Source organism: Narcine bancroftii, chromosome 7 (assembly GCF_036971445.1).
Source record: "Narcine bancroftii isolate sNarBan1 chromosome 7, sNarBan1.hap1, whole genome shotgun sequence".
NCBI classification, from domain to species: Eukaryota; Metazoa; Chordata; class Chondrichthyes; order Torpediniformes; family Narcinidae; genus Narcine; species Narcine bancroftii.
Genome location: NC_091475.1, coordinates 143,546,331 through 143,573,141, shown reverse-complemented (window position 1 = coordinate 143,573,141; position 26,811 = coordinate 143,546,331). Strand labels below are relative to the sequence as shown.

The 26,811-nt window shown below is 39.3% G+C and overlaps 1 long non-coding RNA gene across 3 annotated transcripts in view; it reads right to left on the bottom strand.

Annotated features, from left to right (window-relative positions):
• Positions 1-26,548, bottom strand: part of LOC138739945 (uncharacterized) — a 107,380-nt gene extending 80,832 nt beyond the window's left edge. For 2 of the 3 annotated variants that reach the window (XR_011342594.1, XR_011342593.1), the window contains exons 1-3: positions 26,474-26,548; positions 24,910-24,951; positions 20,443-20,515 (exon numbers count right to left, since the gene is read on the bottom strand). This is a non-coding gene — a long non-coding RNA (uncharacterized lncRNA). Of the gene's footprint in view, positions 1-12,196; positions 12,422-20,442; positions 20,516-24,909; positions 24,952-26,473 lie in introns of those variants that run through there. The other variant, XR_011342595.1, reaches the window with a different exon arrangement.
• Between the last annotated feature and the right edge of the window lie 263 nt (positions 26,549-26,811).

Sequence of the window (26,811 nt, the reverse complement as noted above, 5' to 3'; positions counted from 1 at the left end):
TTTTATTGTGTGACAGACACGACTGTCTTCCTTTATGACAAATTAGGTAAAAAAAAAACCATCTTAACTAATGTCTGTTTCAGTTTATCTACCATAACCCAGTTTAATTTATAATTTTAAGTTTCCACTCCCAACCTTCAAACAAATGCAATGACTCCAACATTGATACGTTTTTCATTATGCACTATCTGAACCGAATCATAGGCATAGCCTTAATTACCACTGGGCCCATTTGGCATTCAGTATTCAGATTCAGCCACACAGTCTGGATATTTTAATTTAGACATTTACATATACATATACCATGGTAACAGGCCCTTTCAGCCCACGAGCTCCTGCTGCCCAATTACACCCAATTAACCTACAACCCCCAGATACATTTTTGGAGGGTGGAAGGAAATGGGATCACCCGGAGGAAACCCACGCAGACACAAGGAGAACATTCAGGCAGCGTGGGACTTGAGCCCCGGTCCTGATCACTAGCACGGCAACAGCATTGTGCTAACTGCTACACCATATCGTGTTGCCCCCTTAGTTCCTTTAAACAGCACTTCTGAAGCCATTTGTCCTTCTCTCACTGAGATGCATTAAATATTCATTCAAATTAATAAAAAATAATATGTTTGTAGTTAGGGGCAGCATCCTTGCTTGAAGTCAAACAACAACAAACAGGACTTTCAGTCCAACTAACTGATGCCAACCAATCTGGCTTTGTGGTCTTATCTCATTTGAATGCTTGAGGTCTATATCCCTCCAAGCTCCTCTTATCCATAAATCTTCTAAGCAGTTTTTGAATGTTGTTATTGTGCTACTTCTACAGTTTCATCTGGCTGCTCATACCAGATACAGACCAACCTCCGAGTGAAAAAGAACATCCTTTTATATCTTTTTCCTCTCAATGAAAATCTATGATCTCTAGTTCTAAACCATTCGTCCTGGGGGAAAAAAAAACAATGGGAAATCACTTTATCAATGCTTCTCATGATTTTATAAACTGCTGTGACATCACCTCAGCCTCCTGCATGATAAATAATAAAGACCCAACCTCCACAACCTTTTCCTCAGCCTGGCAACCTCTGAGGAAATCTGCTTTGCATCCCTTCAAATCTATCGATATCCTTCCTATAGCTGGGTGACCACAACTGCACAGACTGCTTGAGATGCAGTTTCACCAACGCCTTTTACATCTGAGTCAAGAGGTCTAAACATTTGGATTCCACCCAATGTTGTTGTGTTGGGAATGGGTCAGGTACTGTGGGTTCACAGAGAGATGAGTCAGACACCAGTATCACGATCAAAGGTAACTTTATTATATACATGGCAAACAAACAGACAAATATCTGCTTGAGTACCATTTTTAAAGAGGTACCTGTACCTCTTATTCTTTCTGTTCCATAAGACTTACCAGTGTCCCACCATTCACTGTGTATTAAAGCATGAAACACTTGTCAGAGTTAAATTCCATTTGCTATTCATTGCCCCACCTATCAAACTGATCCAGTTCTTTTTTTTAAACTTGGATATCCTTCATCACTGCCCATTACAACATAAATTTTGGTATCATCCACAAATTTACATATCAAGTTAAAGATATTGACATCTAAATTGTTAATATTGATGATCCAGTACCAACCACTGTGGCACACTGCTGGATACCGGCTTCCAATCAGAGAAACATCCTACCATGACTCCCCTCTGCCTCCTTTCAGTAAGCCAGCTTTGACTCAAAACCTCACCTTGGATTCCATGTGATCTGACCATCTGGAGCCTCAACATTTCTCATCAACCACAGTTCCTTAAACCTACCAGCCATGACCTTCACCCAAATAAAAACATGCAGAGCCTGAACCCTCTCTCACTCAGTTTTAACAACATTGCTCTTTGCATTTGTCCCTTATTTGCAACAAAGCTCTCCTAATCAACTTCTGCAAGCTCCTGCCTAGTTGCTCCAAAATCAGCCTTGTCCTAATTTAGGGCTTTAACTTGTGAACCAGTCCCATAATTCTCCATATCTATTTTAAAATTACAGAAATGAAGTTGTAAAGGTAAAAGTTCCATTAATCTCACATAATATTACATTTAAAATGTAACATACATAAAATTCTTTAACTTTTGTCTACCATAAGGGTGATAGAGAACATCCACTTTGTCCAGTGCCCCTCACAGAAAACTAGAGTACCTGGTATTCCTAGGCCGTCTCCCCTCAAAGTACTGACCAGTCCTGAGCCTGTTTAGCTTCCGAGATCAGACAATCTCAGGCGGATTCAGGCTATTAGGCAATTATGGTCACTGGGTCAATAGTGCTCTCCTAATGACAGTTCAGTTACTTTCCCTATATTTTTCCCTGAGGATATCCAGTTGTAGTGCACTACCAATAACCACAAAGACTAGGCTGAGGGAATAATGTACAGAAGAACCTTGCAGGCCCGGATCCAGGAATAAGAATGGCGGGAAGGGAGAGGTGGCTCGACCTTTATGCACATGACCACAGGGGAGGAGTCATAGGGTATGAGTCAACATTGGGCAGGCCAGCTCCATATATATAGTTGTCAATCATAACTATATATAATGGAGAAAACATATCACCACTGCAGTGCTGTACCCTCTCTCATGGAATCCTATATTTATTGGAAAAGCTTCTTGGGCACAGAACAAATTTTAACCCTTTGGCCTATGGTGCTCCTAGTCATAATTCTTTGTTATTCTTACCACTATCTGTAATTTCCCTATACCTCTGTCTTCCATTCCCTGAATTCCTGTTGATGTTGGGGGCCTAAAATACCACCCATCAAAGTGATCTTGCTTCGAGTTCTACCTTTATAGCTTCACAAGACAATATCTCAAAAATATCCTCCTTGAGCACTGGTGTTATGCCTTATCTCATCAGCAAACAAAGCCCATCCTTCTGTGCTTTCCTTCGTGATGCACCATCAATAATCACAAAAGACTGAAGTTGTGAAACTGATAGGCTTTTATTAACTAGAGACTGGAACAGTTATCAACCTAATTGACTTATCAAGTCAGAGAATAATGGGGAGCATGCAAAGGGCTAATTAGGAGGATTGGTCTCAGGAGATGTGTCAAGCCAGAAGCAGTCAATAACAGTGGTTTACCACACTTCTGCTGCACTTGTTGCATCTATACCATGGAATGTTAAGCTCCATATCTTGCTCTTCTCTCAGACATGTTTCTGATAAGGCCACAATATCCTAGTATCCCAAGCCAATGTACGTCCTGAGTTTGTCTGCTTTTCCAGATATGCCTTCTACATTGAAAAAGATGCAATTTAAACCATGGGTTTTTCCTCTCTCTTTGTCACATTGTCCACCACATTTGCTCATCTGCCTTATCACAGCTCTGAGCTCCATCCCCCTGTTAAATCTTCCCAAGAAGTACTGGAACATTTGCTTGCTAATTTATGGATTCCCCTCCTGTTCAGATGTAGCCCATCCCTCTTGTACAGGTCACTTCTGGGATCTCTTCTGGTCCAAGAACATAAATCCCTAGCCCCCTCCACCACCTCCTCAGCCAAACATTTATCTGTCCAACCTTTCTATTCCTAAACTCACTAGCACATGACTCCATGAGTAATCGAAAGATCAATATGCTTTCTAGCCTCCTTTCTTACTCCCCAAACTCACTCTACAGGACCTCATCCCTTTTCCTCCCCATATCACAATGGCCTCTGCTGCTCACCCCCATCCCCACCCCCTTTCAGAATGTTCTGTTTTTCCTCAGAACATCCTTGACGAAAGCACATGGAGGTACACACAATCTGGTATCTCTCTTGCCTCTTCTAACTGTAGAGACTGTGCCACTAATTATGGAGCCTATGTAATTTTAATTGAATTTTTAATTTAGACATACAGCACTGTAGCAGGCCATATCAGCCCAGAAGTCTGTGCCACCCAATTTACACCAAATTAACCTACACCCCAAGTATGGTTTGAACGGTGTAAGGAAACTGGAACCTCCAGGGAACACCCACGCAGACATGGGGAGAAAATGCAAACTCCTTACAGATAGTGTGAGATTTGAACCAGGTCCGATTTGCTGGCGCTGTAAAGATGCTATGCTAACCACTATGTCTACCATGCCACCCAAAGTCTCCTGTCACTATAGTTCTGTCTGACTCCACCCTTCCCTGCTGTGACTTGGAGTCTGCTGCTGCTGTGCCCTGAAAGGTCATTCCCTCCCCCCACCAAATAGTATCTACAATGGTATACTCATTCAGGAGGGGGGTGGCCACAGGGGAAACCTGCACTGTTTACCTTCTCCTGCTGCTTTTCCTAGTGGTCATTCAACAGCTGCAGCCTGAGTCCTCAGTGTGACCTCCTCAATGCAACTTTTCTCCATGATCTTTTCAGCTTCCTTAATGATCTGGAATTCATCCAACTCCAGCTCCAATTCCCTGACTCTATCAGGAAGAAGGCTGCAGCTGGATATACTTCCCACAAGTACAGGTATAAGGGACACTGAAATTCTACCTGATATCCTACATCTTTCAGGCAAAAAGAGAAATGCCTTATCAGTTCTTACCTGTAACTCTATTCAGGCCTCTTACCAAAGTATCTTGAGCTAAAGCCTGCTTCTGGACAGGCAAAATGTTCTGTCCAGTTCAACTCAACTCAGAGAACAGTTGTTCATCAGTTCCAATTCTGAAGGGGGTACTTACCTGTATCAGCCACATATGTCATATTTGCAGATTTGGAACAAGGGGTCATAAGTTAAGGGCTAGGGAAGAAAACTTTAGAAGTAACAAAAGAGGAAGCTTCTTCACTCAGGGAGGGGTGGCTGAGTGGAATGACTTTCCAGAAGAGGTGGTTGCAGCAGGGTCAATTTTGTCATTTAAGGGAAGGTTGGCTGAGTGTATGGATGTGAGGGAATTGGAGGGTTATGGAGAGGGAGCGGGAAGGTGAAACTGATGGAGTTTCACTTAAATCAGTACAGACTCGAGGGGCCAAGATGACCTGTTTCCGTACTGTAATTGTTATATGGTTATATGGTATATAGAGGGTTGGTGCGAGAACACAGCCTTGCTTCACGCCATTGTTAATGGAGAAGGGTTCAGAGAGCTCATTTCTGTATCTGACCCGACCTTGTTGGTTTTTGTGCAGTTGGATAATCATGTTGAGGAACTTTGGGGGACATCCGATGCGCTCTAGTATTTGCCAAAGCCCTTTCCTGCTCACGGTGTCGAAGGCTTTGGTGAGGTCAACAAAGGTGATGTAGAGTCCTTTGTTTTGTTCTCTGCACTTTTCTTGGAGCTGTCTGAGGGCAAAGACCATGTCAGTAGTTCCTCTGTTTGCGCGAAAGCTGCACTGTGATTCTGGGAGAATATTCTCGGCGACACTAGGTATTATTCTATTTAGTAGAATCCTAGCGAAGATTTTGCCTGCAATCTTCTTCAGCATGATGCTGAACCAAGCCATGAAAGACCTCAACAGTGAAGACGCTGTTTACATCCAGTACCGCACGGATGGCAGTCTCTTCAATCTGAGGCGCCTGCAAGCTCACACCAAGACACAAGAGAAACTTGTCCGTGAACTACTCTTTGCAGACGATGCCGCTTTAGTTGCCCATTCAGAGCCAGCTCTTCAGTGCTTGAGGTCATGCTTTGCGGAAACTGCCAAAATGTTTGGCCTGGAAGTCAGCCTGAAGAAAACGGAGGTCCTCCATCAGCCAGCTCCCCACCATGACTACCATCCCCCCCACATCTCCATCGGGCACACAAAACTCAAAACGGTCAAGCAGTTAACCTATCTCGGCTGCACCATTTCATCAGATGCAAGGATCGACAATGAGATAGACAACAGACTCGCCAAGGCAAATAGCACCTTTGGAAGACTACACAAAAGAGTCTGGAAAAACAACCAACTGAAAACCCTCACAAAGATAAGCGTATACAGAGCCGTTGTCATACCCACAATCCTGTTCGGCACCGAATCATGGGTCCTCTACCGGCATCACCTACGGCTCCTAGAACGCTTCCACCAGCGTTGTCTCCGCTCCATCCTCATCATCCATTGGAGCGCTTTCATCCCTAACGTCGAAGTACTCGAGATGGCAGAGGTCGACAGCATCGAGTCCACGCTGCTGAAGATCCAGCTGCGCTGGGTGGGTCACGTCTCCAGAATGGAGGACCATCGCCTTCCCAAGATCGTGTTATATGGCGAGCTCTCCACTGGCCACCGTGACAGAGGTGCACCAAAGAAAAGGTACAAGGACTGCCTAACGAAATCTCTTGGTGCCTGCCACATTGACCACTGCCAGTGGGCTGATCTCGCCTCAAACTGTGCATCTTGGCGCCTCACAGTTCGGCGGGCAGCAACCTCCTTTGAAGAAGACCGCAGAGCCCACCTCACTGACAAAAGGCAAAGGAGGAAAAACCCAACACCCAACCCCAACCCACCAATTTTCCCCTGCAGCCGCTGCAGCCGTGTCTGCCTGTCCCACATCGGACTTGTCAGCCACAATCGAGCCTGCAGCTGACGTGGACTTTTACCCCCTCCATAAATCTTCGTCCGCGAAGCCAAGCCAAAGAAAGATATGGTATATAATACAAATCATAGTTGTTAATTTTCATTTGTTTCCAAAGATCTATTAATCTGAACATTTATGGCAGTTTCGTTCAGTGAAGAAGTTTCTGTAAAGTTTCATCTTTTATGTAAGTGAAGCCATGAGCGTGACCAAGAGTTAATATTGGTAATGCTAGCTTATTTTCAATAACATAATAGTTTGCTTTGGGTCACTGCAAGGTTTGACATAAATTGCATGCATTAACACAATTTATTTGAAGAGAATTATATACCAGTGAATTTTGACTTCTGTTTTCAAATGCTGACAATAAGGTCTTGCTTTTATTGACTGCCATGGTCAGATGTTAACTTAGTCTTAAAAAATTAAATAGCTTACTCCACATATAATTGCAGTCATATTTATGACTCAGGCTTAGTTCAAACCTCTAATAAATCTGGACATAATTGTTAAAAGTAATATTTACTCAACCACTATTACTCCTCAACTGAAGTATGCGGTGCTCAATTTGCATATATGAAATGCAACATATTTTTCCTTTGTGTTTGGCAGTGATGGTTTATGAGTTTGGCCACTGATCCATGTCCAGCACTTCCTTGGGTCAACACACAGAGGGCTACTGATTTCAGGAGTATTGCAGTTTAATCCATCCAAGAAAAGTTGAAGAATTTTTAAATTTTAAATTTAGCACAGTTACAGGCCCTACCAGCCAACAAGCACATTCCCATCAAATACATATATTAACCTATATTCCCCATATGTTTTTGAAGGGTGGGAGGAACCAGAGCACCCAGAGGAGACCAATGAAGACACAGGGAGAGCATACAAATTCCTTTCATACAGTGCTGCATTTGAACTTGTGTCGCTGTGTGCTGTAACAGTATTGCATTAACTGCTATGCTAACCATGCCACTGTGATTTTCAAAAGCAGATAGAAACTAAGACTACATGTAAAAATGTACAATAAATGAGAATTTTGATTTTATTCCACTTTGGAAGCTCTTTTGACTCCAGACAGCAAAAAAAACTACATTAAAAAAATTAAAATAAATAGCTATTTAACTGAAAGACAGCCACACATTTTGCATATCATTCCCAACATGTAAATCATTAAATCACAAGATCACAAGACAAAGAAACAGAAGGAGGCCACTAGCTAATCTACACTAGTTCCAATTTCTAGCCTTTTCCCCATATCCCTTGGTGCCCACACTAATGAGATACTTGTCTATTTCTTGTTTAAATACTCCCAGTGATCTAGCTTCCACTGCTGTAGGCGGCAGCGAGTTCCACAGATCCTTTGGCTAAAGAAGTTCTTCCTAATCTCTGTTTTATATGGATAACCTCTCATTTCAGATCATGACCCCTTGTCCTCAATTCATCCACCAAGGGAAACATCTTACCCACATCCACCCTATCTAAACCTTTCAAAATACAAAAAGCACCTACAAGATTTCCTCTCATTCTCCTAACTCCAATGAATACATCTCAAGAAACGCCAAACGCTCCTCATACGTTAGCCCTTGCTTTCTGGGAATCATCCTAGTAAATCTCTTCTGCACCCTTTCCAACCTTTCTAAGATAGGGGGCACAAAACTGCACAGAGTACTCCAAATGAGGTCTCACTGGTGCCCATGGAGCCTCTTCAACACCTCTTTAGTCTTGTACACTATTCCTCTTGAAATGAATGCCAATCAGTGAATATAATCAATATATCTTTGAAGTTAACTGATATTTTTTTATTGATTGAGAGACAAACTGATGATTCTGATCTGTCAACCATATATTTAAAATACAATAAAATCCCCATTATCCAGCACCTACAGAGCCGAAAATGCCAATTTACTGATTGACTGAGGTTCACTCTTACAATGCTTAACTTGTACACCTGCATGAAGATTATATGGTTTAAAAGACAAACAACAGTGCAAAATGTAAATAATTTGAAAAAAAAAAATCAGTATTGTAGTATTATGAAAAGTTCACTTTAATTATATAATTTATGTAACTTACAAAATTTAAATTTAAATCTAAACCCCAGATGCTGGTACTGAAACAGAGTTGTGCTATCCACAACACTATCCCTATCCCCAAGTTTACAGATAAAGCCTTTCTAATATACCTAACACTAATAAAGATATTGACATTTACCGGAGAGGGATAGGAAAACACTTTGGGAGAGTCGCTCCAGCGGTGAGAGGCATCGACCGGATCTTCATCCTAGTATTCGGGTCAGGCCCTTAGCACAACTTGACTCATCTCCACACCAGTGTCCCGGCCATGTCTTTCGCACCTTCCTTTATATTCTAACTCCAGTAGCTGGTGCTGTATCAGTATTGCGCTACAGTGGTTCTCAACCTTTCTCTTTCCATTCACATCCCACTTGAAGTAGTCCCTATGCCATCAGTGCTCTGTGATTAGTAACAGATTGCTTAAGGTAGTATGTAACTGGGAAGGGAAGATTGAGCATCATTGCTCTAGACCCAATTGTTACTGAAATATTTTGCTTTAGAAAAATTGTCATTGGCCCATTTCCTTTGGAGTTACGAAACCGTGCACATAACGAGTCAATTAGGGATGATTAAAACAGTGGTTTTCAAACTTTTTCTTTCCACCCACATACCACCTTAAGCAATCCCTTACTTATCACAGTGCACCTATGGCATAGGGAATACTTAAAGTGGTATGTGAGTGAAAAAAAAAGGTTGAGGACCACTGACTGCTGTGTTAACTGCGTGACTGTTATAATAACCCCCCGCAAAGTTTACAGATAAAGCCTTAATAATATACTAAGGAAATAAAGACTTACTAGGCAGGGATCGGGAGACACTTTGGGAGAGTCGATGAGTGGCATCAGCTGGCTCTTCATTCTTGATGCTGCCATTTTATTCAAATACAACTTTATTGAAACTTTATTCAAAAAGTTGCCTGCCAAATGTTTGCTCCCAAGAGGTTGAGAGTTGCTTCAGAGAGCAGTTACAAATTTAAGCTTTTATTTCAAACTTTATTTATTTAAAATTAATTAATTTATGAATTAATTTTCTCAGTTTTTTTTTGCCAGTTATTTGAGTCTCTGGTTGATTGAATGGGGATTTTACTGTATACTACTTTGCCATTTTAAGAATCATAAAATCACTCTGTTGACTTCAACCTGATTAGTTTCCTCTTCAAAGCAACATAAGTTTGTGTTTATTTGCACAAATCATTCAAATTTAATTAAAATAACATTTAAAAATTATGTTCTGGTGCATTTGATTGCAAAAATGCATCATGCTGATTGGTCAGCTGAATACAGTTCATCTGTAATGCATAGAACTTTCTTTGAACTTCTTCCAATCTGCTGGAAGATTCTGCATCTTTTAACTATTGTGCATGTAATTCTTATGAGGAGCATTGTTTTTATCTGCTCTGTGGTTAGTTACAACAAATTTGCATTGGGTTTCTTTGGTGAAAAACAAATGATACTCTGTTTGAGTTTGTGGTTTAGGAGTCTGATGGTTGAGGGATAAGCCACTCTTCCTAAGATTGGTGTAGGTATGCATTCTGTAGCACCTATACCTCTTTCCTAATGGCAGCAGTGAGAACAGAGCATGTGATGTGGATCCTTGATGATTGCTGCTGCTCTCTAACATCAACATTCCATGTAGATGTTCACGATTGTGAGGAGAGTTTAGTCTGTGATGCATTGGGTGGTGTCCACTACCTTTTGCAGAGTTTATCACTCATAGGTATTGGTTCCTTCATACCGAGCTGTGATGCAGCTGGTTGGTACACATTCCATCACATATCTGAAGAAGTTTGCCAAGGTTTGCAATGTTATGCTGAAACTTTGAAAACTCCTGAGAAAATAAAGGTGCTGACGTGCTCTCTTCATGATCTCATTCATATGACGGGTCCAGGAAATGTCCTCTGAGATATTGACTCCAAAAATCTTAAATTTGCTCACCCTCTCCACCTCTGATTCTCCAATGATCACTGGATTGTCAGCCACTGGCGAGCCTTCTTCACGATTGCACTGACATAGGGGCTCCAGGAAGATCTTCCGAAATTTTGACATCAAGGAATTTGAAGTTCTTGATCTTCTCCAGTTCTGAGCCTTTGATGAGGACTGGATCGTGTTCTCCCGACTTTCTCCTGAAGTCTCAATCATCTCCGTGGTTTTGATAACGTTGAATTTTAAAAAAAGTTTTAGACATACAGCACGGTAACAGTCCATTTCAGCCCATAAGCCTATGCCACCCAATTATATCTTATTAATGTCAACCCCTGTGCATTTCAAATGGTGGGAGGAAACCAGAAACAGGTAGAACATACCAACTCCTTACATAAAGCGTGAGATTTGAATCCCAGTCTTGATCGCTGCCACTTTAACGGTGTTGTGCTAACCTTTATGCCAACCATGCCACCCCCTTGATTACAAGGTTGTTGGTGTGACACCACTCAACAAGCTGATCTATCTCCCTTCTGTATACTTCCTCAATGCTGTTTGTAATTCTGCTGACAACCATGGTGTCATCGGCAAATTTGTAGATAGCATTGGAATTGTGCCTGGCCACACAGTAGTGGGTGTATAGTAAGTTGAGCAATGGGCTAGGCACATATCCTTGAGGTGCACCTGTTTTGATAGTTAGTGAGGAGGAGATATTGTTTCCAATTCATACTGATTGTGGTTTTCCTATGAGGAAATCAACTATCCAGTTGCTGGGATGGGGTTGCTAGTGGGGGTGCAGAAGCCCATGGTTTGGAGATGAAGGAATAATGGTGTTGAAGGCTAAGCTATAGTCAATAACCTCTTTTAAACGGGGACATGGGTACAATTACTGGGGCAAAGGTGATAGAAGCACCTTTCAAATCACATGGGGATGGACACATTAAATCACCAACCCGGCGATTTAAGGGGGTTCCCACCTCTACAAGGACACGATAAGTGACGCATCATGCACTCACTGAAAATATTACCAGTTAGCCTCTCCCACCCAAAGGCCATCAATTGCCATTCCATCAGTCACCCTCTGTGACAGTCATCACCCACACCGTCACTCTCTTCCGCAAAAGCAACCTCTCTACCCCCCCTCAATTATGACCACCCTCTCTCTCTCCCCTCTGACAGCTACCTCTCTTCCTACCTCCCGCAGCTGCAACTTCTCTCCCCCGGGACCTTTGGAAGCGACCTCTCTTCCCCCCACGGCAGCGACTCTCTTCCCCCTCCACGGCAGCAATTCTCTTCCCCCTCCCGTGGCAGCAACCTCTCTCCACCCCCTCCCTACAACAGTGGCACTTCAACCAGGGGTTTCCCTGTGACGCCAGCGCACAAGCGCTAATGTCACCTGAGTAACCAGGATGACTATTTCCCCTTTCAAACCGTCAGATCAAGATGACTGGGGGTAAGTTTTACTGGGTTCCCTGACCACCTCTGAGGTAGGTCAGGGACAGGTTGACCTGGTTGGACCCTTTCAAATCGCCATGTCAGTGGGTTGCAAATTTCCCGGTTCACCTCATTTTATATTAGAGTTTGAAAGGGCCAAATGAAGAGCAGCTGTATGTATGTGTCACTGCTTTCGAGGTGATCCAGAGTTGAGTGAAGAGCCTGTGTTATTGCAACTGCTATAAAGCAATTATGATGACAGGCAAATTGCAGAAGATACAGATTTTTACTTAGGTATGAGTGGACACTCTGGCTAGTTGTATGGCATAGATTTTCAGTATCCTACCAAGTACGCCATTGGGGCCTGATGCCTTGCGAGGGTTCGCCCTCTTCTGACATTGGCCCCAGAGAGAGATCACAGGGGCCTCCACCTGTGCAGGGATTCACTCACATGGAGGATGATAGCATCGCTCAATGCAATCACAACAGAGAGCAAAAAATATTCTTTGGAATCCACATCTGCTCTGGAAAACAGCAAAGTAAAAGAAATTAAAAGGGACCCTGCTGTTAACAGCATGATTTTTTTTTTAATGAATTAAGTTTTCCTCATCTGAACTGAAAGGGGTAATCCAATTAAAAACATATCAGAATTAATGAAGCTTGTTAAAAAAATTGTAAGTTAATAAAAATTGTAATTGCATGGTTAAAGAAGTAATATTTTGAACAGTTGAATTGATTTTCTTTTGTTCTCCCTTTAAACAGTCCGATTCAAAACCTATGTTGTTATAGCCTCTAATCATGTGTGTTCAAATTCATATTGTTCAAATTTTTCTGTGAGACCTGCCTTATCTCGGCAATATTATCTCTGCCTCCCCCTTATTTATTTATTTTCTCTCTTGTCAGTACAAGTGAAACATGGGAAATCATGTCCCCTGAATATGATTGAGCTTTTTGAGCAAGAAGATTGTTGAGGTCAGGGCTAATGTAGGAAAGCTAAATGAAGCTAAAGGACCTGCCTCCACTGATTTGTCTGGCAGCTCGCTCCATACATCCTTCACCATCTGAGTGAAGAGCTGTTCTCTTATCTCCCTTCTAAATCCAAACCCCCTCACCATATAGGCATGCCCTCTTGCCTATGATTCTCCTACTTGAGAAAACAAACTGTCACTCCTTACCTTATATATGACCTTCATGATTTTATAGACAACTGGTTAGTTCTCCTCTCAACCTCTTTACTACCAAAAACAAAATTAGATTTTACAGTCTCTTACTCCAACTCAACTTTCCTCATCTTAGCAAAATTTTTGTAAATCTCTTCTATACACTTTACAACTTTCAAATATCCTTCCTGCTGCAATAAATCCAAAATTGTACACAATATTCCAGGTATGACAGTACTAATGCCCTATATAATTTCAACATGTCATCCCAGCCCTTACATTCAAAGCCCTGACTGATGAAAGAAAGTGTCCTAAAAGCTCTTTTCACTTCTACATATGCTGCCATCTTAAAAAAAAATACCTACACTCTGCTTCATAACACTGCCGGCAACAGAGTTAATTCAATTTAACCAAATGAAGCAACTTGCAATTTTCCATATGAACTGATTCTGCCATTCTTTACCCCAGTTCCCCATCTGATATAGATTCCATTGTAAACCCAAATAACTTTCTTCATTGCCCAATATAGCACCTATTTTGTGTCATCAGCAAACTTGCTCATCTTGCCACAAACTTTCTTGTTCAAATTGTTTTTGCATAACACAGAAAGCAAGGGTCATCGGAGCAAAGCTTGAGGCACTACACTGGTTATGGCCCTTCAGTCTGAAAAGCTGCCATCTACAACCATTCTCTGACTCCTATCACTTGGCCACTTTTTTATACAATTGGCCTTTTATCCCATGTATCCTCACCTTCCATACCAACTGCACCTATGGGATCTTATCAAATATTTCATTAAATTCAATATATATATAACATCATTTGCCATGTCTTCTTCTTTGGCTTTGGCTTGGTTTCGTGGACGAAGATTTATGGAGGGGTAATGTCCACGTCAGCTGCAGGCTCGTTTGTGGCTGAAAAGTCCGATGCGGGATAGGCAGACACGGTTGCAATGGTTGCAAGGGAAAATTGGTTGGATGGGGTTGGGTGTTGGGTTTTTCCTCCTTTGTCTTTTGTCAATGAGGTGGGCTCTGTGGTCTTCTTCCAAGGAGGTTGCTGCCCGCCGAACTGTGAGGCACCAAGATGCATGGTTGGAGGCGTATCTGCCCTCTGGGCTGATACACGTGCCATGTACCTCTCAACAAAATTCTATCGTTCATAAAACATGGACAAATCCACCCTGGCCTTCCTTAATTTTACTCTGCCCATTCAAATGTTGATAGATTTGATCTCTCAGAATTGTCTCCAGCACTTTCCCAACCGTTGATGCCAGATGAACAGGTCTGTAATTACCGCAATTATCCTGATGGCCCTCTTTAAATTATGGTACCACATTTGCCATCCTCCACTCCTTTGGAATTTCTTCTGTCATCAGCAATGAACAACAAATGTTTATCAAGTCCCCAGTAATTTCTTCTCTGCCTTCCTTTTTTAATATATTTTTTTAATTGAGTTTTAGCAGCAAATGATAAATAGGTGGTAATAATAATAATAATTATTATTATCCAACAAAGTAACCATATTGGTACATATAATGACAAATAAGCTAATTAAATTATACTAATAATCTAGTCCCAACCTTATGAAGTTGTTAGTTGAACATACATACTCCACTGCTTTAAAAAAGGAAACAGCCAAATCACTAAATAAGATCTAAGTAGCCTCATAAACTATGAAAATAATTAAAAGACCCCGTAAATTTACGAAGTTAATATTCATTTCAGTAATAGAACTTTTTTTTCATAAGTCAGATATGCTTTCACATCAGACAACCACTGGGTATACGAGGGAAGGATAGCATCTTTACATCTCATCAATATAGCTCTTCGATCAATAAAAGAAACAAAGGCAACTACATGGGGTTGTGACCCAGACAACATCAAGTCAGTAGGCTTACATATTCAAAAGAGGGCAAGAAAGGATTAGGAGTCAAGTTAATATTAAGAACTAAAGACAATAATGGGAAATAGGAGAACATGGTCCCTGCCTTCCAAGGACGTTCTGGCCAGGATGAACATGGTCTGGACTTGGAGAAATGTCTGCCTATATATGATCTAAGACAGCCAACTTCTCCACTACTAATGCAGACAAGTGCTGCACTATCTTTTATTATGCTCAACTCCTGCTTATCCTCCCCAACAGTAAGCATATTGACAATATATTAATTCAAGATCGTCCCCATCTTCTCTGGCACTGCATATAAACTACCCCAATCTGAAAGAGGAATTATTAATTTACCTCGTGACTCTTTTTGTTCTGAATATACTTATAAAATATATTTATAAATCTTAAATAGAGAGGCAGAGGAATTTCCTTAGGCAAAGGGTGGTAAATCTATGGAATGCCACAGGAGATTGTGAAGACCAGGTCATTGGGGGTATTTAATGCAGAGATTGATAGGTTCTGATTAACCAGGGCATAAAAGGTTATGTAGAGAAGCTCATTATGATTAAATGGTAGGGAGATTTGATGGACTGAATGGTTTATTTCAACTCCTATATATTCTCGTTTATATTATCTACAAAAGCCATTTCATAACCTCATAGCCCTTCACAATGCTTACATTCCGTATACACCTCACGAGATTTTCTCAAACCTGACTGCTTGTATCTGATATATGCCACTAAATTTCTTTCTGATCTGTATCTTTATAATATCTTACTCACCAGGTTTCCTTTCCCCTGCTATTCCTTTCCTTTATCCTACTGGGAATATGTTCATCTTGAACCTTTATTATTACACTTATATAAAAAAATTATTTAAAATTTCCATACGTCATCAAAATTGCTATAATTATGCAAGTTCCAGAAAAAAAGTTATATACATTACAGTATCCACCCCTACCCCAAAAACTCCCTCCCACAAAATAGTTAACATAAAAGATATAATATAGCTATATAAACATAAAGAAAAGAAGAAGAAAATACATTTTTAGGATTGCTCGGAGTAATGTTGTCTAATACATATATAGAAGAATTCTTCATTACAATTCAGAGGAGTGTGATGGAATATTTGCGAATGTTTTTGGGAGATAAATTGGTAAAATTAGAGTGCGTTACATACATGCACACACTTTAAAGCAGATCTTAATTTAAATACTGAAGAATTCATATTCAGTGACTTTACAGAATGGAGAATGCTAAGCACATTTCACAAGTAGGTGCTGATTGAAATGACATCATGGAATGAATGGACTATTGTCTTGGAAGAACAAGCAGAACCAGGTTGTATGTTTTGGACCTTTTTGACCTCTCTGAAAAATTCTCACTCAGAACTTATTGAGAGGTTATTGTTTACCTAAAACAACTGATGGACCAGAAGACTGACTTCTATTGTTTGCTGGAAACGGTCAGGAGTTTTGCAAGTGAGAGAGAGGGACATGTTGCTGGCAGTTTAGAATCTCAGAGAGAGAGAGAGACAGAAGGGAGTGTATGTGACACAGAAAACTATAACAAGCCAGGAGAAGCTTGTTGAAACTGAAACAGAAGCTCCAGAGTGGTGGATGACTGGAAGTGCTATCTGACTGATGGTTTTCTTGGAATAAGTGGAACAGAAAGCAACTCTATGATAGCCTGAAAGAAAGAGGTTATCATCTGGAGAACCCTGATGGGGCAAGTTTCATCAGCAAGACATTGAAGTGACTAATGGTGGTACCTTAGTTGTGTAAATCCTTGAACCTCACATCTCTCTCTCCAAACCAGCAAGAACCTTCCTGAGCGGTAACTATTTACCTTTCGAGCACCAAAGCCTGGTGAACTTTATACAGGTTAAATTCTGTGCACAGTATAAGAATTGCCTGCAACCAGTGAACATGGAAGAATAAGAAGTGAGATTGAACTGTGAACCAAAGAACTTTTCTTAAATTTACACACACATTACATACATGTGTGCTTAGAATTAGAAGGCGGTAAAGCTGGGTTAGTTAAGTTAATCATGATAATTTAAAGTTTGATTCTGTTTTCATATTTAAAGATAATTAAAAACAACTTTTGTTTAAATAACTACTTGTCATGGTGAATATCTATTGCTGCTGGGTTTTGGGGTCCTTTGGGCTTGTAACAGGAGAAACTTGCAGGTCTAGAGGAATAGAGAGGACATTATTACAAATTAAACCCTAACATTTGAGCATACTGGTGCAAAACTTTCAAAAACATAGTGTATTTGTTTTTCAAGCTACGATGTATTTTTTTCCAAAGCGATACAACTTTGGATTTCTGCATACCATTTGGGCATACCTAGAGATATGTCTGATTTCCAAGTGACTACAATACATTTCCTTGCCTCTTCCAACACTAATTTGACAAATTCTCATTGGTATATTGATAGTTTTAATTTAGTTTTTGTACCTTCAATATTTACTAATAAATATAAATTCCGACTTTGCGGTAAAACAGTTCCTGTAATTTGTTCCAAAAAAATTTGTATATCTGCTCAAAAGGCATACTTTAGGATAAGACGAAGTAGAATGCAACAAGGTTATTACATCTTCACCAAACCTAAACCATTGGTCCAATAAATCTGATTTCAATCTATTCAATTTTCATGGTGAAAGATATAACTGATGCAATAAATAATATTGAACTAATCTATAACTTACATAAGTCTGCACATATTTGCCAATCAATTACAATATTCAGATCTGTTTCCCATCCCTCTCTGGACTTTTGAATTCCTTGTTTGTCATACTCTTGAGCAGCCAGGCTCTGACTCACTAAAAGTCAGCTTTTGCTAACTGCTGCTTAATCATGTCAAAGTTGTACTTCCCTAGTTTTGGATTCTAACTTGAGGACCATATAGAGTTAAAAGCATTGTGGTCACTGGTCCCAAATGTTCCCCTTGCAATAGCTCAGTTACTGAACCAGCTTTATTCTCCATTAAAAGATTCAATATTGTCTCCTCTAGTAGGCCTATCCACATGTTGCTGAAGAAAGTTCTCCGAGACACACTCAACAAAGTTCATCCCAAGAAACCTTGGCATTTCCAGTTATTAATGGGGAAGTTTAAATCAGCTTGGCTATATTTACACACAGCAATCTCTCTACATTTTTGATCTTCCAGTTCCCAGTTCCTGATTTCTAAATGCACTGCTTCACACAGTAATTTGCTGCCAATAACCTTTCTTAAGATGACTTTGGTATCTTCTTTGATTTAACTTGCAACCCACGCACTCATCTATTTTTCTACTTTTCCCACCACACCTGAAACTATTGCGACCTCAGAGTATTGAGCTGTCTGTTCTGGTCTCCCTTCAACTGCATCTCCATTACAGTTATATTCCATCGCATTATTCTGTACCTATCCATGCCCAGAAATCATTTGCTTTCCTCGTCAGGCTCTTCGCATTAAAATAAACACAACAAAGTATACCTGTCTTACTCCGCTGCTTGCCCTTCGCCATCTTGTTCTGCTTGAACTCACTTCATTTGCCTTCTTAACTGCCCTTCACCTTTACAGTCCTCCTTTCTCCATCTTGGATCCTAAATGACTGCCAACATGGTTTAAAGCCACATGGGAGAAACTATTCTATTTATTAAAATTGTGTTTAAAATTAAATATCATTATTGGCAAACAAAGAAGTGTTGTATGAAGTTGAAAGTTTATTAACCGAGTCTCTCTTCACTACTTAATTAAAATAGCACAGCACAACCTCAGATCAACATTTAATCTAGATCTTTATCTCCTCAAATCATTTTGTAAGGAACGTCTTGTAGAGTTTGAGGTCTTTTCTTTATTGCACTTCACAGATTGTGATTCTTTCTGTTCTGTATTTCATTTCCTTTCTAAATTTAGATTTCAACTTCTCAATTTGCACTTTTCACTCTGTCCAAGAACTGTGAACCTATTTTTTCATGACAAATTATAATTTTGTTACAATGGAAATGCTTCTGTTTTGTTACCTTGGCAACTGCTTATAAGCTTGTTCTTTTCTTTGGCTTGGCTTCGCGGAGAAAGATTCATGGAGGGGTAATGTCCACGTCAGCAGCAGGCTCGTTTGTGGCTGACAAGTCCGATGCGGGACAGGCAGACACGGTTGCAGCGGTTGCAAGGTAAAAATGGTTGGTTGGGGTTTGGAGTTGGGTTTTTCCTCCTTTGTCTTTTGTCAGTGAGGTGGGCTCTGCGGTCTTCTTCAAAGGAGGTTGCTGCCCGCCGAACTGTGAGGTGCCAAGATGCACATTCTGAGGCGATATCAGCCCACTGGCGGTGGTCAATGTGGCAGGCACCAAGAGATTTCTTTAGGCAGTCCTTGTACCTCTTCTTTGGTGCACCTCTGTCTCGGTGGCCAGTGGAGATCTCGCCATATAACACGATCTTGGGAAGGCGATGGTCCTCCATTCTGGAGATGTGACCTACCCAGCGCAGTTGGATCTTGAGCAGCGTGGATTAGATGCTGTCGGCCTCTGCCATCTCGAGTACTTCGATGTTGGAGATGAAGTCGCTCCAATGAATTTTGAGGATGGAGTGGAGACAACGCTGGTGAAAGCGTTCTAGGAGCCATAGGTGATGCCGGTAGAGGAGTTATACATATAGTAATTGTATGAACTGTGACAGCTTTTAATAACTTGCTGTTAAATATGATGCTGGTTGCGCATTTTGGCAAACATGTATTGGCTTTTTTTTGTGAGGTGCTTGTATTTGTTTTCATCTTATATTGAAATCTCATTCTGAAAATAACTTAATCATATATCGATATTTTTTTGAAACAAGTTTAATAATATTCACACCTTACTGATGCATATGGATCCCTCCTGATTGCAATGCAACTTTAGACAGAGGTACCAATGTAATCTGATATAATGTCTACTGACAGTAGGGAGATAGTTCTGTGACAACCAGAATATAATTTTTTCCTTATGTCCACATAGTTTTTAAGCTGAGGCCAAATGAGAACCTATATTTTATGCAAATTTCTTCCTATCTTGGCACTACTGTTTTTAAATCATATTTTAACTGAAAATGAAAGATGATTCCTCATTGATGCTGAGGCTAAGGTTAAATTTGTATTTGGTTTTAAATGTGCTCATATCTTGCTGTGCAGCATGCCCAGATGACAGCATCTACATTTTAACATTTTTTTGCACCCACAATAACTGTGAATATTTATTATATATCTATATTTTGTATTTAATGTATCTTTTTAATTCAAATAAGTATAATATTGTCATTTTTTTTACAAAGTACTTGTTCAGCTGCAGCATTTAAAAAAAATGAGGGCATATGTACATTGTACATATCATTATCATATACATTCTTAATATAAAACCAAACGATGCAGAATTGTTTAATTTTCATTGATACCAATGGATGCTCAAGGCTGCAAGATGTCCATTTTTGTGGTCAATGTTAGCAATTGTTTATATAACAATTGGTATATTATCTTACCCTGTTCAAGGCAGCATTTAAACGCACTTTCCTCTTGCTCTCCATTTCTTGTTTCTGAATGCAGCAATTTCAACTAAAAAAAACATTAAAAATTGTCAAAATATCTTGTTCATTTTTAATGTAAATTTAACTCCAGAGCTATAATAAAGAACCAAAAGAATTCCTGTTGAAATTCTTGTCAGCAGTGAGATAACATTGAAAATAGCCAGCTTTGCATCTGGATAAAAATAATATAGATGCAGGAAGTAGACAAACCAACTGATCAGTAGGGATTGTTGAAAATCATTGCTGTTGTTGCTGCACCAGATCTCTATTGAATAGATGGCAAAACATTCTCTAGTTACAAAATACTCGAGTCACAATTAAATTTAAAGATTTAAATTAAATTTTACATTATAAAAATTAAAATTTAGACATAGCAAGCCATTTTGGCCCATGAGCCCATGCCACCCAATTTACACCCAATTAACCTACAACCCCCAGTATGTTTTGAACAATGGGAATAAACCAGAACCCCCAAGGAAAACTCACATATACATGGAGAGAATGTATGAATTCCTTACAGGCAGCGTGAGATTCGAACCCTGGACCCGATCACTGGCACTGTAATGGCATTCTGCTAACCACTAGACCAGCTGTGCCGCCCATAAATGAGTGTAGATATCACATCATTTTCTTATGTAAAGTAGATCAAAGATTTGTAATGATTTATCATTGTTTCTCTGGGTTAGTATTCTTGGGGAACAGTCCAATAAAGAAATATGAGTAGATGCTAGAAACCAGAAAGGAAAGATCATTTTGATGTGCCTGTATAATAGGCCCCAATTGCCAACAAGACTTGGAAGAGCAGATGTATAGGAAAATTGCAGATAGCTGTATGGATAATAGGATAGTATTGTCGAGCATTGACTGTGGCACCCATATTACAAAGTGCTTGGATGGGGTGGAATTTGTTAACTGTGTCCAAGAGATCTCAAGTATGTCCAATATATTGAGGGCCTTATTGGAGAGAGCACAACACTGGGGGTGGTGGGGTGGGGGGGGGAGGGTTTGGAGAATTGGCTTATTGAATTCAAAATTTACTTTCACTCAGAGGGTAGTACTGCAGGGACATTTCCCTGATTGGGGGCCTGTGTTCAATAGTGTGCCACAGGTGTCTGTTGTGTGCCCACCATCGTTTGTAATTTATATTAATGATTTGATGGCAATGTAGTTAACATCATGAGTAAATTTGAAGATTACATAAAATTGGTGGTATAATGGAGAATGAGGAAGGATATTTAAGTTTACAACTGCATCAAGATCATTTGGGAAGGTGGGCCAAGGAGTGACAAATGGAATTAAACTCTGAAGAGGGTGAAGATTTGCACTTTGGTAAGTCAAAGCAGGACGGGACTTACACAGTAAATGGCAGCACACTGGGGAGAAGTGTAGGGTGGAGAGACCAAGAGGAGCAGGTACATATTTTGTTGAAAGCGGCAAGTCAGGTGGATAAAGTGGTCAAAAAGACATTTGACATGCTAACCTTCAATGGGTAGGGTACTGAGTACAATAGTTGTCATCTCAAGATTCATCTAAATAAGGAACTGGTGAGACCAAAGTGTGTAGTTCTGACCTTCTGACCACATTAAATTGGAGGGGGTGCAGAAAATATTCACCAAAATGTTCTCAGGACTAAAGATCTTGAGTAATAAGGAGAAATTAGTTAGGCTAATAAAAGGCATAGGTTTAACGTGAGAGGGGAGCAATATTGGACAGACCTGAGCACAAACCTTTTAACTCAGAGGGTGGTCCATATCTGGAACAAGCTGCCAGGTGAAAATGTAGGAGTGGGTTCAAAGGACAACTCTGATGTTCAAAGAACATTTTGACAGGGATACAGATAGCAATGTTTAGAAGGATATGGGACTGTCTGGAAATTTCATTAGTTTTTCATTCCAAGTTTAAAATGACTATAATTCTTATTTACTGAAAATAATCAATTATTAATCATTTGCAAATTTCAAAATCCAGGACCTTTGCATGTTACATGAAAAACCATTGTCCAGAACCCATAATACATTTCTGTCAAAAAAAATCTGCCATCTGGTAAAAGGTATAAGTGCCATAAGACTCACACCACCAGGTTCAGGAACAGCTGCTACCCTCCACCATCAGTCTCCTCAACAATAAAATCAATTAGGGTCTCATTTAAGAACTCTTACTTGCTCATTTTATTGATTTTTAAAAAAGAATTCTGTGTCTTGCACAGTCATTTATTTATAGTCATTATCTGTTACAATTTTTATTTATTTATTTACATGTATATTGTGGCACCAGCAATAGTGGTGATTCTGCCTCACCTACAAAACAAAAAAAAAAATCTCAGGGTTGTATGTGATCTCATGATTGTACTCTGACAATAAATCTGAAATCTGAAACCATGGTTCAGAATTCATAATACACATTTGTCAAAAAAATCTGGAACCCATATTTATCAACTATTTCCCCATTTGGACCAATTCCTGCACTTTTATTGTCCTAAGTCTGTGAGCCTTCTATTTCCTTTTGCACAAACATGATGAATTCTTACATCATCCTATACTGTATTCAATTAACACCTTTTGTTGGTCTTGATTCTTCCCCAAGCCACTTCAAATTCTGAGACTTTCTGAGATTTCCTACATTTGACGTATTGTGCTTATTCCTTGAAGAAGAGCTCAGGACTGAAACATCAGCAATATATCTTTGAATGATTCCCAGTACATTCTTTGTCAAAGAATTTAATCTATCTTTTGTTTTAATCTTTATTTAAAATTTTAGAACATGAATAACATATAGGATTACATTTTTTTTTTAATTAAGAATAAAATAATAAAATTACAATACAATATCAGTAATCTAAATAAACTATACCCTCCCCAATAATATTACACATTAATAACCCAACTCAAATTAGTCCAACCCCCCCTTTCCCCCAAAAAATAAAGAGTGAAGAATTAATAAAGTTAATAATATATGTGAGAAAAAAACCCACTTACAAAAAAAACATAACCGATTAAAATACTAACAAAAAGAAAAGTAATTAATACTAAGATATCAGACTTAAAAAACATATTTAAATCAAACTTAAATGCATATATTTAAAAAACGGAGTTAAGATGAAACATATATTTAACTCAAACTTAATATAAAAAATTAGTAAAGATAGTAACATTATCTATCAAAAATTCTTAAACAATAATCAATTCTTAAAAAAAAATTGTAGCATGAAAAAAAAGATGAAAAAACAACTTTCTCTATAGAGATAAACTTTCACCAAATATCAACTAACTTCACATCTATCATCATATTAGTCACATAAACCACCATCTTAAAACAAAATTCAAACCTCATTAAGCATTGTACAATTCAATTTTAGTTCTCTTCCATTATTTTTCCCTTTTACTCTTAAATAGTTATCCAATAAAATCTCCAATACCGCATTTAAATATCCCCAATCATTACGTTAAAATTCAGATATCCAAATAATAAAAACACATCTACAACGAAATCTATAACTTCAACAAAAGGAGCATAAACCACACACAAAATTCAAGCCTCATTAAGAATTGTACAATTCAATTTATAACTTTCACCATTATTCCCTTCGTTCTATAACTAAAATAGCAAAATAATATACACCAGAATTACCACTCCTTTCACCTTAAAGTTAAAGAAAAAATATATTAAAAAAAAACTTATCCATCCCATTCACATTTAAATTTCAGATATTCCTTATCTACTGAATAAACTTTACAAAAAAAAAACATCAATTTTTAGTTTTTTAAACAATCAAATACTTTCTTATGCTTTTTTAAAATATTTAAACAAAAAAAACCTTCACTCTTTAATCTAATAATACAAAAAAAAAGGAAAAAAATGGGTAGGAGGTTAAAAATACCCCCTTCCGTCTAAATCGCGCAATGTGGTAACTCCCAAAAAAAATGGGTGTGAGATAACTCACACGTAGCAGATGGCTTTCAGGAAATAGTGCCTATCCAGTTCTCTCCCTCAACTCTCACTTCATCTTAAACTAACATCATCATTATTTAATATCTCTTTAAAAAAAAAAACATTAGAGAAAAAAAGGACAACTCTTTTAATCAGCTCCAACTGCCGAGTCACCATTACAACCATTCCTTCTTGGAGCACGGCTCTTTTCTTCCATCTCATGTCTCCTTAGAGATCGCGGCGGACTATGTCTCTGTTGAAACTGAGTAATTGGCAGCTCTTGAGCAAATGCTATAGCTTCCTTTGGAGAATCAAAGAACTTTGGTTGGCAACCATCTTGAAAAACCTTCAAAACAGCTGGATGAATTTAATCTATCTTATTAAAAACAATTTGCTTTATCAAATTCATGCAGGTGTCTCTTAATAATTTGCATTTTTCCAAGTGAGATTTAGCTTCATTTCTGTTAATAATGCAAATGATGTGAACTCAAGTACCTGTATTCATCAGGGTTGTCATTCTCCCAATGCTCAATAAAACTGCAAAGAAGTTCCAACCAATTAGTTCCATGCATCTGCAGTACATTAGTACCAAGTCATTTGGTTTCCAGGGTCAGAGAACTCACCGGCTCTCCACTTGAGCATTATCTACTGCTGGTATATCTCCAGCATGTAAGAAGACTTGAAAGATAATGATCACATTTGCAGCTATCTCCACCCTGTTTCCCTTGGCATCCATTTTAACTGGCCAGCTATTAATTTTGAATGATATGTATCTATTTGATATTTATGTTGCATTTTTTATTCAGATGCTACACTCAATGATTGAGTACCAACATTAGAACATCATGATACAGCTGCACAAGTCATTTATGAGATTGCACTACTTGAATTACAACATGTAGTTCTTATCGTCCACCAATAGGAACCATTAAGCCGGCAAGAGATACACTGGGAATGTAAGATTTGAGTTATAAGGAGAGCCTAGATAGTCTGCGGCTCTATTCCCTGAAGCAAAGGAAGCTGAGGGGTGACTATATACAGGTTTAGAAAAATCATGAAGGGCATAGATAAAGTGAATGTTCACACTCTTATTCCCACTGTTGATGATTTTATAACTATAGTGCCTTGGGTTAAGGTTAAGATGGGAAAGATTTGAAAGAGACCTGAGCAACAAGTTCTTAAATTAGAGAGTAATCCATATCTAGAAAAAGCAGCCAGAGGATGCTATAGGTGCAGGTACAATTTGGGATTTCAACTGACATTTGGACAGGTATACGAATAAAAAGGATTTAGAAGGATACAAACCAATCTTGGCTAGCAACTACAAGTTGGGGCAAAGGGCCTATTCCATGCCTTATAGTTCTATATGATCATTACTTTTGCCCCCCCCCCCCCCCACTATCACAGTATTAATTATAGTCTTAATGTTGACCAACAGAATTAAAGCTTTCCAGACGAGTGGCTCATGGGGGACCTTATCAAATACATTACTAAAATCCATATAGACTATATCTACTGCCTTGCCTACATCAATTTCTTTTGTTACCACCTCAAAAAACTCAATTAGGCTTGAGAGGCACAACCTTGTCTTCTCAAAGCCATGCTGACTATCCTTGATTGGACTGCACTTCTCCAAATGTTTTTAAACCCTGTCTTTATGAATCCTTTCCAATAATTTGCACAGCATTGACGTAAGACTCACCAGTCAATAATTTACAAGATTCTCCATATTGCCTTTTTAAAACAAGGGGACCACATTTGCCATTCTCCAATCCTCTGATACTTCTAATGTGGCCAAGGTGGGGTGGGGGGGGGGGGGCTGAAAGATTAGGCCAATTCCCTAGCTATCTCTTCCCTCCATTCTCACAGAAACCTAGGGTATATTGCATTCAGCCCCAGAGACATCAATCTTAATGTTTTTAAGAAGATAAAATACTTCCTCTTCCCTAATCTTAACATTGTTCAGCACACAAGTCTGTCCTATTCTGACCTCACTCTCATCAAGGACTTTTTCTTTGGTGAATACTGAAGCAAAGTATTAATTTAAGACCTCCCCAACCTCCTCTGCTTCCAGGCACATAGCAGTTGATTGGGAAATCGAGTTCAACGGTTGAAGACCAAGGGGTTGATGAAGGAGAGACTCAGTAGATAGCAGTTGATTGGACAATCAATTCAACTGTTGAAGACAAAGGAGGGAGTGGTCATAATTGGAGTGGGTTGAGTCAGAGTGGTAAAGTTTAGTTCAACAGGCTTCGTCGAGAACAGGTAGGAGGTGAGGAATAGTCAGAGTTGAATCAGAAAGGGCCACCCTATTGGGGGAACAAAAAGGGTTCAGCAGGTAGTCATAGGCACTAGGAATGGCCGCCAAGGCAGTGGAATGCTCCTCTTGCAAAATGT